General features: G+C 35.9%; 1 protein-coding gene across 2 annotated transcripts in view; it reads left to right on the forward strand.

Moving 5' to 3' along the window:
- Window positions 1-210: 210 nt before the first annotated feature.
- Window positions 211-14,016, forward strand: part of LOC118277097 (orexin/Hypocretin receptor type 1) — a 154,105-nt gene continuing 140,299 nt past the window's right edge. For both annotated transcript variants that reach the window (XM_050696547.1, XM_050696548.1), the window contains exon 1: window positions 211-450. The gene's annotated coding sequence lies outside the window, so the exon portion shown is untranslated. The remainder of the gene's footprint in view (window positions 451-14,016) is intronic.

The raw sequence follows: 14,016 nt of genomic DNA on the forward strand, positions 1-14,016 counted from the left end.
ACCCGAGACCCCTCGCCTATCGCACTTGCGACCACTCGACCCACGATGCAGTCACTAGCTCGCTAGCTCGCTTATTTATGTATTTTTGTAGCTCTATGTTTATTTTAATTAAAATCGCCTAAAGAGATTTAGTATGATAGTATGGCACATGCAATTTCCAAATCATCTCATGCGTGGAGAGCTTTATTTATTTCCCAGTCTCGTCGGATCGCCAGTCTGTTATCGCCGGCTGAATGAAACGGCTGCTTTCGACCGGCGCGCCGCGATAAAAAAAGTTAGCGGGCGGGAACTTGCGAAAAGATTTTATAATCTGTTGTTTTCTTTTTGTGGCATTATAAAATTGATTGATTGATGACATCTAAATATTATTATTCAATTTGGAAAATTGTTTTTGTTTTTAAGTGAATTTTCTGTTGTTTCCGTGTGTTGTTCCTGATTTTTGGAAATTTGGTAAGTAATTTTGTTAATAATTTGTTAGTTTTATGGTTTTTACTGGATGTTAATACGTTAAATATGATTATGGTTATTACTCTCGTATTTTTTTTATTGTGGGTATATTTTTTCTTAATAGCTTTTATTTATAATTTGGAAATATTTTTTATTTAAAATATTTACATCAAAATTTGAATCAATACTACAATGATACTAGAATTATTTAACTTAAATTTATATAATACGTCTATGTATGTATGTATGTAATATATAGAATAATAACTATGACTAAAATATTAATATTAGGTATCGTACTTTTTACATGTAGCTATATTTATATTTATCTCTGTAATATTATGTATGTATGTCTGTAAATTATTACGATTACTTACACATTATTTGCAAATAAAAATACCTAAAAAAAGTAATAAAAACAAACTTAAAATGTATACTTATATGTATAAATTATTTTTATTTACATTGTTCGCTCCTTGCTCTCACCGTATATTCCTCTCTGCATCACCTTAAGGTCAGACTGGAATATAATACCAATGGCATTAAGAACGCCTAATGTACGATTGTACATAAAGCTTTAATAAATAAATAAATTATATACGAAACATAAAAAAAAACATAGTAATAATCAAATTATCATGTAACACTCATTTACAACATATTTTAATAAATTTTAAGCAATCCACATAATCAACATTTTAATTAAAATTAAAATTTATCTTTATCTTGCGAACACATACAATAAAAACACAGGTATGCACTTACACAATCGGAACACAAAACCTCCTCTTTGTTTGAAGTCGGTTAAAAATAAAATATAAACTTTTGACTTTTCTTTTTGACCTCAATAGATAAGTGCAAAATGCTGACTTAAAAATTTTGGTGTTTCTTAAATGGATATTACAACAAACAACACAACGTTACGCCTTTTTATCCCCGAAGGGGTAGGCAGATGTGCACATTACGACACGTAATTCCACTATACAATGTACACCCACTTTTCACCATTTGTGTTATAAGTCCTGTGAGCTTATTGCCATATACTGGGCACAATTCCAGACTTCGTGCTACCACTGAGAAATTTTCGAAAACCCGAAAAAAACCTAGTAATTCTTTGCCCGACCCGGTAAGAGCCCGGTCTTCGGCCCGAGACCCTTTGTCCGGCAGTCGCACTTGAGACCACTCGACCAACGAGGCATAAAATAATTATATACACAAAACCTCCTTTCTGTCTGAAGTCGGTTAAAAATAAAATATACACTTTTGACTTTATTTGTGACCTCAGTAGATAAGTACAAAAGTCTAACTTAAAGACTTAGGTGTTTCTTAAATGGATACTAAGTAGTACTAATATAATGTAGGCAGAAACTTTTTCTAAGTAATTTCACGTTAAATTTCAGTTCAGTAACAATATTATTATGCTTAATGAAAATTCCCGAAAAGTTACATTCTTCCAAAATAACTTAGGTTTTCATAAAACTATTATTGTTTTTTAGATAAAATTAGCACTTTATTATTTTTAAAGTCTAGATACTTATATTCAAGTATAGCGATAGTCGAGTGATTGCTAGTACGACAGCTGCTTGAAGGGTTTCAGGTTCGATTCCTGGTTTAGGCAGAGTTTTTAGAGTTTATCTTTTAGGGAACAGTGAGTAAAGTTCTATAAGAATAGGAGGATCCTCCGACCAGGCGAGGTGATTATGCCTGTTATGACTGTTGTTCGTTGGGATTTCCTATCCATTTCCCCCTCAAAAATAAAACCCGTGCATGCTTCACGATGCAGCCTTTTTGTATTGTCTTTATGAAATACTAGCTTCTGCCAGCGGCTTCGTTTTCGTTTAATAAAAAAGTATCCTATCACCCAAATCAGCTCATACCCTGTCTTTATACCAAATATCATCAAAATCCGTTCAGTAGTTTCAGAGTGATTGACGGACAAACATCCAAACAAACCTAGATACATTTGACTGCTACTATATTGGAAGGACTCCTGGAAAGAGAGCCGAATGACGTCAACTGGGTCAGCTAAGGTTGTAATACATTTTCTACTGGCTTTGTACTCACGGCTTTACTCGTGTTGTCAATTTCTTGCTAATGGAGTTTCTTGCTCGTTCTTCTCCATTCGAAGCTATACTTTGGAACCGGCTTCACTGATGGTTAGACTGACAGATTATTCTTTATTTCTTTATTAGCTTCTGCCAGCGGCTTTGCCTGCCCTGCTTAAACCATAATATACCCCTTTTCCAAATTTCATCGCGATCCCTTTAACCATTTTGACGTGATTAAGTATCAAACATGCACACAAACACATAGACTCATAAACATTCGCATTTCCAATATTAGTAAGATTAGTTGACATTTCAAAAGTGCCTATTTATAGTTTAATTGGAATAAAGGCTTTGAGTTTGACGATTTGCACTTCTGCCAATACGCTTAAAAGACTTGCCTTTATGATACACATCATCATCATCAGTCCGTAGGAGATCACGGCTGGATAGGCCATCTCTACAAAAGAGGATTTGTCGTTTTTTTTTAAGGGGGGAAATCGTACAATGTTAATCCGCATCTACTTAAAGGAATTACAGGGGTTCCAACTCCATAAGCAAGAGTAGTAACGGGGTGATTTTTAGTCAGTAAGAGTTTGGCACTCCTCGCTTCGTCCAAGGTGGGAAAAGTCATTGGACGATATACCACCTGAACACAAAGTAATATGTATCTGTCTTCATTTCGTGGAACTGTATTAAGTGAAAAACTTTTCTCATTAACTTATTGTTTTCACGTGAATTAATATCTTTATCACCTTTCTATAAAAAACTTTATGCTTCTATTGTTTGTAACTTCACAATGACTTAAGTCACTCCTTAAGTCGCACTTGTACTTGTTTCGACTTATACTACAAAAATAGAACTTGTTCAAGATGTGTACACAATTCAAATAGGTCTTGTTCAACGTGTGTAAACAATTTGAATAAGTTCTTAAGTTAAACACAAAGTTTGAAGATTTGTTTTTCTTTCTTTTTTTACTTGCAAAGTACCTACTTTTATTTTCTATTAGGTGCTTGTTTACTGTTTGTGTTGAACCAAAGTTTTTAAAGAGTAGAACGAGTTTCAAAATAGTAGAACGTATGAGGAATCAGGGTTTGGGAAGATTGGGAAGGGAGGCCCAATTACCCAATTGGGCCTCCGGAAACCTCAGTCACACAACGAAACGCAACGCAAGCGTTATTTCACGTCAGTTTTCTGTGAGGCCGTGGTAACACCCCAATCGAGCCGGCCCATTCGTGCCGAAGCTTGGCTCTCCTACACTCCTTTGTTTAATGCCTAGAGTTATTTCATAATTAAACCTAGTTTTTTAGAGAACTTTATTTAAGTCGTACGTATGAGGTATACTTAAGGGATTAAAAGCAAGATTTTGCTCTACTTGTTTATGCTATAAGACTAAATAACTTGTCTTAGTTTATTTGAAAATTAAATAAACAAAATTTTAACTGCCATTCAGAATAACGAGACTCGCAGGTCAACTTGTTCTTAATATAATAAAACTATTGTTCTTATGGTTTAAACTACATAAGATTACGTTTAAGGTTAGGTGTATTATGCTTAAGGCGGAATACTAATGTTATTTGCCTACTGTAGCTTAATATAGCCCTTAACTTGGTCCAATAAGGTCTACAATAATAAACACATACTAAATTATCTTGCACCTAAACATACATTGAGTAATCTGATAGATAAACTATATGTGGAAACCACATATTCCACAGTGGAACATGAGGTCTGCGGATGTCTGACCAACTGTGCGGTCTGCGAATGCTTGACTGCACGATTGGTGCCGTGGCTGGGCAACTGGCTACCGCGCAACGGGTAGCGGGTTCGATTCCCGCACGGAGCAACTCTTTGTGTGATCCACAAATTGTTGTTTCGGGTCTGGGTGTCATGTGTATGTGAACTTGTATGTTTGTAAACGCACCCACGACACAGGAGAAAATCCTAGTGAGGGGCAAAGTTTTTATAAAAAAAAAAGAAAAAAAGGATGTTGAGCAAAGGTAGCTCGCCACCCGACTAGAACCTGGGTTCTATTTCATCACGGAACAATTCTCTTTGTGATCAACATATTACTTAGAGTTTTGAACATTTCAATAATACTTTACCCAATCCTCCAACATAATACCTTATTTTTGTGGAGGGAGTATCATCAAATGACCTCTCCCGCCCGTGAGCAAGGCGAGGATTAGTATCAGACTCTTGCGGACTAAAAACCTCACCGTTCCTTCTCTTGCTTTTCGAGCTGGAGCCCCGGTAAACCCGCTAGGTAGCCCGCAGCTCCGGAACAGCCATTAGCTCAAGCAGGCCCCATCAACCCGTGATCCCCAAATTGGGTGTAGCGGTTGTTACCACTCAAGCATCGAGACTGTGAACGAGGGTTGACTTTGACTTTGAAATCAAAATAAATCTCTTGATCGTCAGTATACTTTGCAAGCACGTCATAGACAACGTGTGCGAACAGTTGTTTAATTATTTCAAACCAGTTTTTTGCATCGTAATGACCAGTGACCTGGGGCCTTAGTCTGCTATTACAATTGTGTCAGATTGGTCGATCACTGAGCAGTGCAAGAGGGATGGAGCTATGTAGGTTGTATAGCTCCATCCCTCTTGAACCTGAAGTTAATCCGGTCAAGATAGACATGGACATTGGACCTTCACGTAATTCACATTATAAAGAAAATGTCAAAAAATCCCATCGATCATTCAAAATCAGACTCCGGACATCAGACCTTCACATAATTCACATTATAAACAAAATGTCAAAAAATCCCATCGCCATCCTTCTTTTGCTAAAAAATATTAAAGGACAAAATGACAAAAGATTAAATAAAAATACAGTTTTTTCCTTTTTTTCTCGGAAACAGTAGGTCAGTTTTGTCGTAAGAATATGTTCTACAGAGTTGTAGATGAGACATATTTTTATGGTAAAACTTACTGGTTTCGAGGAAAACAAAATGTGACTCTGACACAAAACATCGGCCCAATAGGCTAGTTTCTTACTAGTCAAATTCAATACTTTTTTCGAAACGTCAAAAACTATTATGACGTCATCAGATTTGTACGTCGATTAGCAGACTTATTAAGTAGTTCATCGCATATACGCAAATTAAGTAGTTCATCTTTATGAATGAGAGTGTGATTATTTTTGAATTTTTTATTGTATTGAAAAGTTGTAATAATTTATTTTTGACCGAGGATACTACCCAATTATAAGTAAAAAAGTGAACATTATAAGCGCTCAGAAAGTGCCACATTAAAATATGGACAATTGGCAGCGTTCTTGCAGAATCGGACCAATATATAGAAAACTAGCTACTTCCGCGCGGTTTCACCCACTCTGCTTGGCTCCTATTGGTCATAGCGTAATGTTTTATAGCCTATAGCCTTCCTTGACAAATGGACCTGTAGTTCCGGAGATTATTCGAAGCTACACTTTGGAACGAGCGCCTAACTTCACTGACAGACAGACTGACGGAAAATTCATTTTGACGTTTCAAAAGTGCCTTATTTAGGATTAATTGAAATAAATGCTTTGACTTTGACTTTGAGATTTATAATATAGTATAGATAGAGAGGGGCGTGGTGTGTAACATCCCGCGTTCCCTTATAAAGTGTCACGCGTTATGTTAAAGGGAAATCCAATTATGACATTTCCTCTTTCTGTTTGCTTCAAAGGATTTACTCATGAACTGTACGTGGATGTAACTAGACTAATGAACGCAGAGGAAATAACAAAAGAAGTTAACTGGGCTAATGATCGTAGAGAAAAAATAAAAGAAATAGATTTTAGGATCATAGTTAGTAGCACTAACTATTTCATGATGAATAGAAAAGTAGTGTTTTACATGAAACTAAGAATAAAATAATGATAAAAATAAGGATGATGACGGGGTATGAAAATTAGAAATCTAATTATTCCGTAAAATATTAGACACGTTTATTTTTTATTTTGTCATATAATATAACAATACTTACATAAAACAAATTAAAGTTTAGAATTGAGAGCAAATATGTTATCTTTATATATATAATTCTTCTGTAAGTGTGTATGTCACTGAACTTCTCTTAAACGACTGGACCGATTTTGATGATTTTTTTTGTGTGTGTTCAAAGGGATCTGAGAATGGTTTAGATTCACAATTTTGTCCGCTGGACAATGTTTTTTTAATTAATTTTTAATTGATTAGTAGTTGTTGATTTTGGAATGTTTTACATTGGATCCGCCAGACGGTGCTACCATCGCAGTGTCAAATATTAATGACGTTAGATATTGTCATAATATTTGGATAATAATTTTCATCAAAATGGTCCACAATGTTTTAGTTTATAAAAAAAAGTTTAAAATTTTCAAATTAAAGACGTGTAGACAGGACAACGTCTGTCGGGTCCGCTAGTTTACTTATAAAATGTAGCTAGAAATGAAATCATGTGGCATTTCTAATTGATATATCTTCAAAAGTATTTGTTTCCGTACGAAAATAAAAAATACGTGTCTAATATTCCAAAATAATCTACAAGACGGAAATTAAAATAAAAATTAATTCACCTACCCTATTCTTATCGTGTTTGAAATTGCTTGTGTGTATACTTTTGAACCTAAAGAGCTGAACCAGTTTTGATGAATTTAAGTAAAGAAGTAGATAAGAGATTTAGGACCCGTTATATTCTAGGATTCATACATATAATTCAAATCTAAACCTGCCTTGCTACCAATAATTAATGATACCAGTTTCTTTAATATAGAGCTACCATTTTATAAGCTATAAGGCGCCTAGTAATTTTAATATTAAATCGCGCAACAATTATAGGAATGTGTCGATCTCAGTATAAGCTGGAATGCCTTGAAGTAAACGCGTCGGAAACTAGTTATTGCTTCCTAGATTTCCGCCTGCGGATTCACCCGTTTGGAGGAAAAAGTATTTTATAAGTCAGTAAGCTCGCGAATCTGTAGGAATGTGATGATTATGTATTACTTGTGCTATATGTGCTATGCTCTAGACTGCCTCGTTGGTCGAGTGGTCACAATTGGGATTGCCGAACAAGGGTTTGATTCCCGGGTCTGGGCTGGGCTTTTTTCGGTTTTTCGAAAATTTCTCAGTAATAGCACGGAGTCTGGAATTATGCCCAGTATATGACAATAGGCTTACCCCCTATTACATGGGACTTATAACACAAATGGTAAAAAGTGGGTGTATATTGTATAGCGACATTACGTGCCGTAAAGTGCACCTCTGCCTACCCCTTCGGGGATAAAAGGCGTGACGTGGTGTGTGTGTTGTGTTGTGCTATATTAAAAAATATTATTTTTATGTGATACGGTATTAATCAGTACTCTTAGTACGAGTCTGCTTTACGTTTAAATAATCGATTCGAGAGCGTATTCGGCGCTCTGATTGACCGCCTCGAATAAACCAACCAATTTAGTAATTGGCATTTAACCTCCTGGCGTCCGATTGATTTCACTCTTAATCTTGAGAAATGAGCATACAATAATAGATCAGATGCTGTATTCTCAGTATTAGTTTGCTTTACGTTTAAAGTAATGGCTGGCTCGAATAAACCTAACATACAGGACAAGCTAAATAAAACCTTTTATAAAGATGTCTATGCTATTACCTGAAAAGTAAACTTTTATAAATTAAATGGTCAAAGAATTGTCTCATTAGGTCCAGTAGCTTAGAATCTTATTTAATGTAAATAAACAAACATCTTTCCTCTTTTTAGTATTAGATAGTACAGAGTACAAATTGTTGAGACTGATTTACAATCTTTCCATTATTAAATACTTGACAGAGGTTAGGTTCTAAGTTATTAAATAGTTAAATACTACAAACTGCCTAGCGGACTTTGGCTCGAAAATCAGGAATATGAATGGGGTGGTTTTTAGTCAGTCTGATAATCCCCCCGCCTCGCCCAAGGCGGGAGAAGTCATTAGATGATTTTCGCTACTTAAAAATATTAGTTTTATGCCTAAAAATCTGACATCGTATCTAACCAAAATATTTTAACCTCTTCTATATAGACTTGCATATAATCTCTTGTATATAAGACCCCCTTATATATGCTTCGTACATAAGTGTGGGATAGCCATACTTCGGCACGAATGGGCCGGCTTGACCGGAGTGATACCACGACCTCACAGAAAACCGACGTGAAACAACTTTTGCGTTGTGTTTCGTTGTGTGAGTGAGGTTACCGGTGGCCCAATTACCCCCTTCCCAATTTTTGTATTCCCTGATTCTCCAATTCCCCAATAACCATTGAATTTTTAACCACCAAAAGGCCGGCAACGCACTTGTAACGCTTCTGGTGTTTTGCTTACTATCAATGTAATTGTTTGTGTGTGATAGTTTACTATCATCGTGATCCGTCAGCTCGTTTACGGGCTTATTCCATAAAAAAATAAGACGCAATAGAAAATACATTGTGTCTCGCGTTGATCCACGTTTCGGTACACGACGGGTTAAATCTCTCATCTTACCGATAATACGACCAAATGGTTGCTCTCACTGGTCGAGTTAAAATGCTATGAAGGTTTTTCATCTTGGACGTTAATAGTGAAGCTACCGACATATATATGACACATGTACGTAACATACAAGTCATATGATATCTATTTATACATATAAGTTTACGTTTCAGGAAGTACTTAAGATATATTTTATTGAAATTCAATATTTTCCTCAAGTATTATGGAAGATTATTTGCCGAAATTCAGAGGTGAATGGAACACCTTGTTTTAGTCGGAGAGTTATGATAGACCATGGATATGATTTCATGCTTCGTTTCCAAAAAACATATAGAATATACACCCACTATTTACCATTTGTGTTATAAGTCCCATGTAATAGGGTGTGAGCCTATTGCCATATGCTGGGCACGATTTCAGGTTCCGTGCTACTACTGAGAATTTTTCGCAACACCGAATAAAGTTCAGTAATGCTTTGTCCGACACGGGAATGGAAACCTTAATAATAATACTTTTTGCAAATGTGTGAAACAGCATGAAATAAGGACTTTTATTGAGTTTCAAGGTGAATAGGTAAAAGTTCAGTAGTGTATTTTTATTCGGTTGAGTTAGTTCCGTAACTATGCGGGTAGTAGTAAGTGCTCTAAATAAATAAATTCAGCGTATTATAGCCCGTATAACTTTAGCGGGAAGCACTTATTTCGTCTGTGGGAAGATTGAGGGATTTTGTGAGGTTATAACGTATCAAAGATTTATACATATGTTTATATATGTCGGTACTATTATGCTCCTTTTTCCTTAAAGGGTTAAGTTCATGTTGATGTTGACGTCTACTTTTCATCTTGTTTTAGTTATGATACAGTGCTTCGTAATTTAGTGGATTGAATACGATTTCAGAATACTGAATTTCGAGTGCATAGTTATATTCACTTTACACCAATTATATTATGAATTCTCCGTAATAGGGAGTGCTTACTATTATATACCTATCGTGCACAATCCCAGATTTCATAGCATTAGTTACTAAAGACTTTCGAAAACCCGAAAAAAGCTGTTGCGACACATCACAAGTGATAAATGACAGGAGTCGCACATAGACGATAGACGAATAAATTAACGGGTGACGTCATAAATCCTACAGCGCACGGGTTAAGTTTGCATGCAAATAAACATGGATAGAAAATTCTAACGAACAACTGTTGGCTAGAAATCTCGCGAGGTATCATTTCGCTTTTTAATGAACTTTACTCACCCTAAAAAACCAAAACTTTTAATAAGTAGGTATTAAAATTTAGTTTTTACAGTTTTTTTTACAATTCTAAAATTATAAAGGAAACCATTATCACATCACTTGAGTAGAATAAAATACATTCCAATCGTTTACTAGAAGTTTTCATCGCTAGTCGTTTGGTAGATAAACGTCTTCTCATTACGAGCAGATGTTGGAAAAAGGAATTGAGTCATCATACTCAACCGCCTGATGGCCTAATATATTAAATGCAAAGCAGAAAGTGTATTAAAAGTTTCCTTGCCTAAGGATGCTTTTCCACCAGAGATGTGCTATGCTACGTTGCTGTAGATGCGTTTGGTTTACACCTATCATATTCATTGGTACACATCTTTCATCTTTGTGTGATGCATAAAATGTTGTTTCGGGTCTGGGTGTCATGTGTATGTGAACTTGTATGTTTGTAAACGCATCCACGACACAGGAGAAAATTCTTATGTCCCAACATTAGGTTTTCACATTAAAAAATATTCGACACCTTTCGATTTTTCGGCAATCAAAATAGGAGTCACCTGTTGGTAAGCGATTAGCGCTGCTCATGGACACCCCCAACACCAGAGGAGCCACAGGTGCGCTGCCGGCCTTATAAAAAGGAGTATGCTCTGTTCTTGAAGGTGTATTAAATAATAAAATCGATAGGCAGACAGTCTGATGATGTGCAAGTGTTTGTGCACTGAAGCGGTACTTTCTACCTATATCAATCTTTATTTTGTAACATACAAGTTGAGTAAGGTTGGTATGCGGACATTCGTTTGTTAGAAAGGCTTATATCTCCCCAACTACGGATAGAAGTGTATATGGTTATGTAACATACACTTTATGCCAGTTAATTCCCTTTGCATTACAATAAAATTTGCTTAAACATGTATTAAAATTTGTACTAAAATAATATTTAGTTATTGTGTTTTAGCTCCATCTAGTGTCAAATGTGTGTAATTCTTTTTCAAATAGCAATTCATTTGTTTTATTAATGTCCATTCACTCCCAATCTATTGAATTCAAAAAACAGCTATTCTGTAACTTTCAATGCGAAAGATCGAAGACAAAGGTCGGCAATGTCATTGGTTGTGAGAATAATCTCGACCAATGACGGGCGAGAATGCAAACGAGCTCACTTCTAAAGTTCGTATTGACAGTTATTGAATAGCCGAACAAATTCTGATTCTGAAATGTGTTGTGATTATTATAGAAGTCAAATAATAATATTATCGCATGGAAAAGGAGACCTTTTTCTTGGCGGTCACATTCACGTGACCTTAATTTGATACAGTCCTTATTGTCAATGTTTTGTTATGTTGTTTTTTGCAACGGCCTATTTTTGCATTTTTTTCTTGAATGACAACATTAGAAATATAAGCGATCAAGTTTTCCATTCTTATTGATCAATAACATTTATAATTTTCCCTTTACTTTAAAAAACTATATTTTTTCTACAAAAATTCATTTCACAAATGAGATGCAATACTCTTTGATTTCGTACAATATGAGTTGTATATGCCAACTAAAACACCAGAAGCTTTACAAGTGCGTCGACGGCCTTTTGGGGGTTTGGCTTTGGGTTGTTGGGGAATCGGGGATTGGAAAGATTGGGAAGGGGGTAATTGGGCCTCCGGCAACCTCACTCACATAACGAAACACAACACAAGCGTTGTTTCACATCAGTTTTCTGTGAGGCCATGGTATCACTCCGGTCGAGCCGACCCATTCGTGTCGACACATGGCTGTCCCACGCTTAACTACACTTAACTATAGTTTCCCGATAGAGACAACACAAAGTCTTAACTAGATAAGACAGGATATATTTTGTTCTGAGTGCCACAATAATGAATTTAGCCTAACAAACCGTACTGTTAGTTTAGGTTTGTTTTGTAGTCCAGGTTAATTACGTAACATTAGCAGTATTTTTTTAAGGGGGGAAAATCAACCAATGGCTTCTCCCGTCTTGGGTGAGGCGAGAGGGAGTGTCAGACTCTTACTAACTAAAAACCACCCCGTTCCTACTCCTGCTTTTCGAGCCGGAGTCCCGGTAACCCGCTAAGTAATCCACAACTCTGGAAATTTTTTTAGAGTGAAATTCAAATATGTTCATTCAGAAATGCAACTTTTGATTTAATAATATGTAGTTACTGTCGAAATAATTGGAAAAATTTAACTCCTCATTAATTATTACACATTGTATCCAAACTCCAATAAATGTTATAAAACGAATATAATTAAAACGTTACGTAATTCTTGGTACTCATGAAATGTTTCGTAGAATATCTACAGATGTGTACCTGTTGAAAGGAAATCCAATTAAAACCATTGTGACAGGAACAACTATTAACGCTTGTATTAGTACTTACACCAATGTATCAATAAACTTTTACTTTATGTACAGTAGAGTTGGTTACACTTCGTCACCACCTTTATTCCTCTCGTGGGTAAGAGCCGATTTTATGTACAGTAGAGTTGGTTACACTTCGTCACCACCTTTATTCCTCTCGTGGGTAAGAGCCGATTTAAGGTAAGCGTCCACAGGCCCGCATCGCACACATTCCGTATGACGTCATTGGTACGCATCGCATGTAGGTATTACCGATGATGCGGTCCGTACGGTAAAAAAACCCTGCAAATATTGACGTTATGAAAATCTAGCTTCTGTCAGCGGTTTCGCCCGCATTCCCGAGGGATAAAAGTATTATATCACCCAAGTTAGCTTATAAAACTCTCTATATAACAAATCTCATTAAAATCCGTTCTGTAGTTTCAATGTGATTAACGGAAAAAGATCCAAACAAACAAACTTTCATATTTTGAATATTAGTGTGATAGTGTGAGTAATGTGATATCTACATAAGTCATACGCCCGAATACTCAAACGCTACTCAATTTTAAGTTTTACTTAAATATCGTGCTATCTTTGTCATTTTATAAAGGATTGATAGGGACAAAACAACATTTGAGAGCGTCTTAAAATTAAGTAGCGTTTAAGTATTCGGGCATTAAAGTTCAAATTTAAATGACAAGCTAATTGCTGAATCTGCGGCCAACGTAAAAGGTTACCGGGGCTCCGGCTCAAAGCAGGAGAAGGAACGGGGTGGTTTTTAGTCAGTAAGAGTCTGACACTCCCTCCCGCCTCACCCAGGTCGGGAGAAGTCATAGGATGATTTTCCCCCCTCAAAAAAAAGCTAATTGCTGGATTGGAGTGGTGACGTTCAAATGTCAACTGACTATATTTGACAAAGACCGGATAGTAGCGCTCTTTGATAAACCGGAAACTTTTTAAATTGCATTTTTTACCCGCCTTATAAGCGTAAAGGTTATGTCAATAGGGATGATGACGGGGTATGTAAATTAAAAATCTTTTTAGTCCGTCAGTTAGGTAATGAAAAAATATTAGACACGTATTTTTTTTATTTGTCATAATAATATAAGATAACATTATACTGTAAGTCCCATGTAATAGGGGGTGAGCCTATTGCCATATACTGGGCACAATTCCAGACTCCGTGCTGACTGAGAAATTTTCGAAAAACCGAACATAGCTCAGCAATACTTTGCCCGACCCGTGAATCGAAGACGCACTAGCTCCTTTGCCTAGCAGTCGCACTTACGACAAATCAGCAAACAAGGCAGTCCAATAGTGTACTGTTTATAATAGAATTAGTTATAACAATTTGCAATAACTAATAGACATAGGTAGTTACTTTCAATACATAATTATATGTGTTGTATTCTATTATACATACAATTTATGTACATACATAGCCCCAATAGAATAGCAA

This window comes from Spodoptera frugiperda, chromosome 10 (genome assembly GCF_023101765.2).
Source record: "Spodoptera frugiperda isolate SF20-4 chromosome 10, AGI-APGP_CSIRO_Sfru_2.0, whole genome shotgun sequence".
In the NCBI taxonomy this organism is placed as follows: domain Eukaryota; kingdom Metazoa; phylum Arthropoda; class Insecta; order Lepidoptera; family Noctuidae; genus Spodoptera; species Spodoptera frugiperda.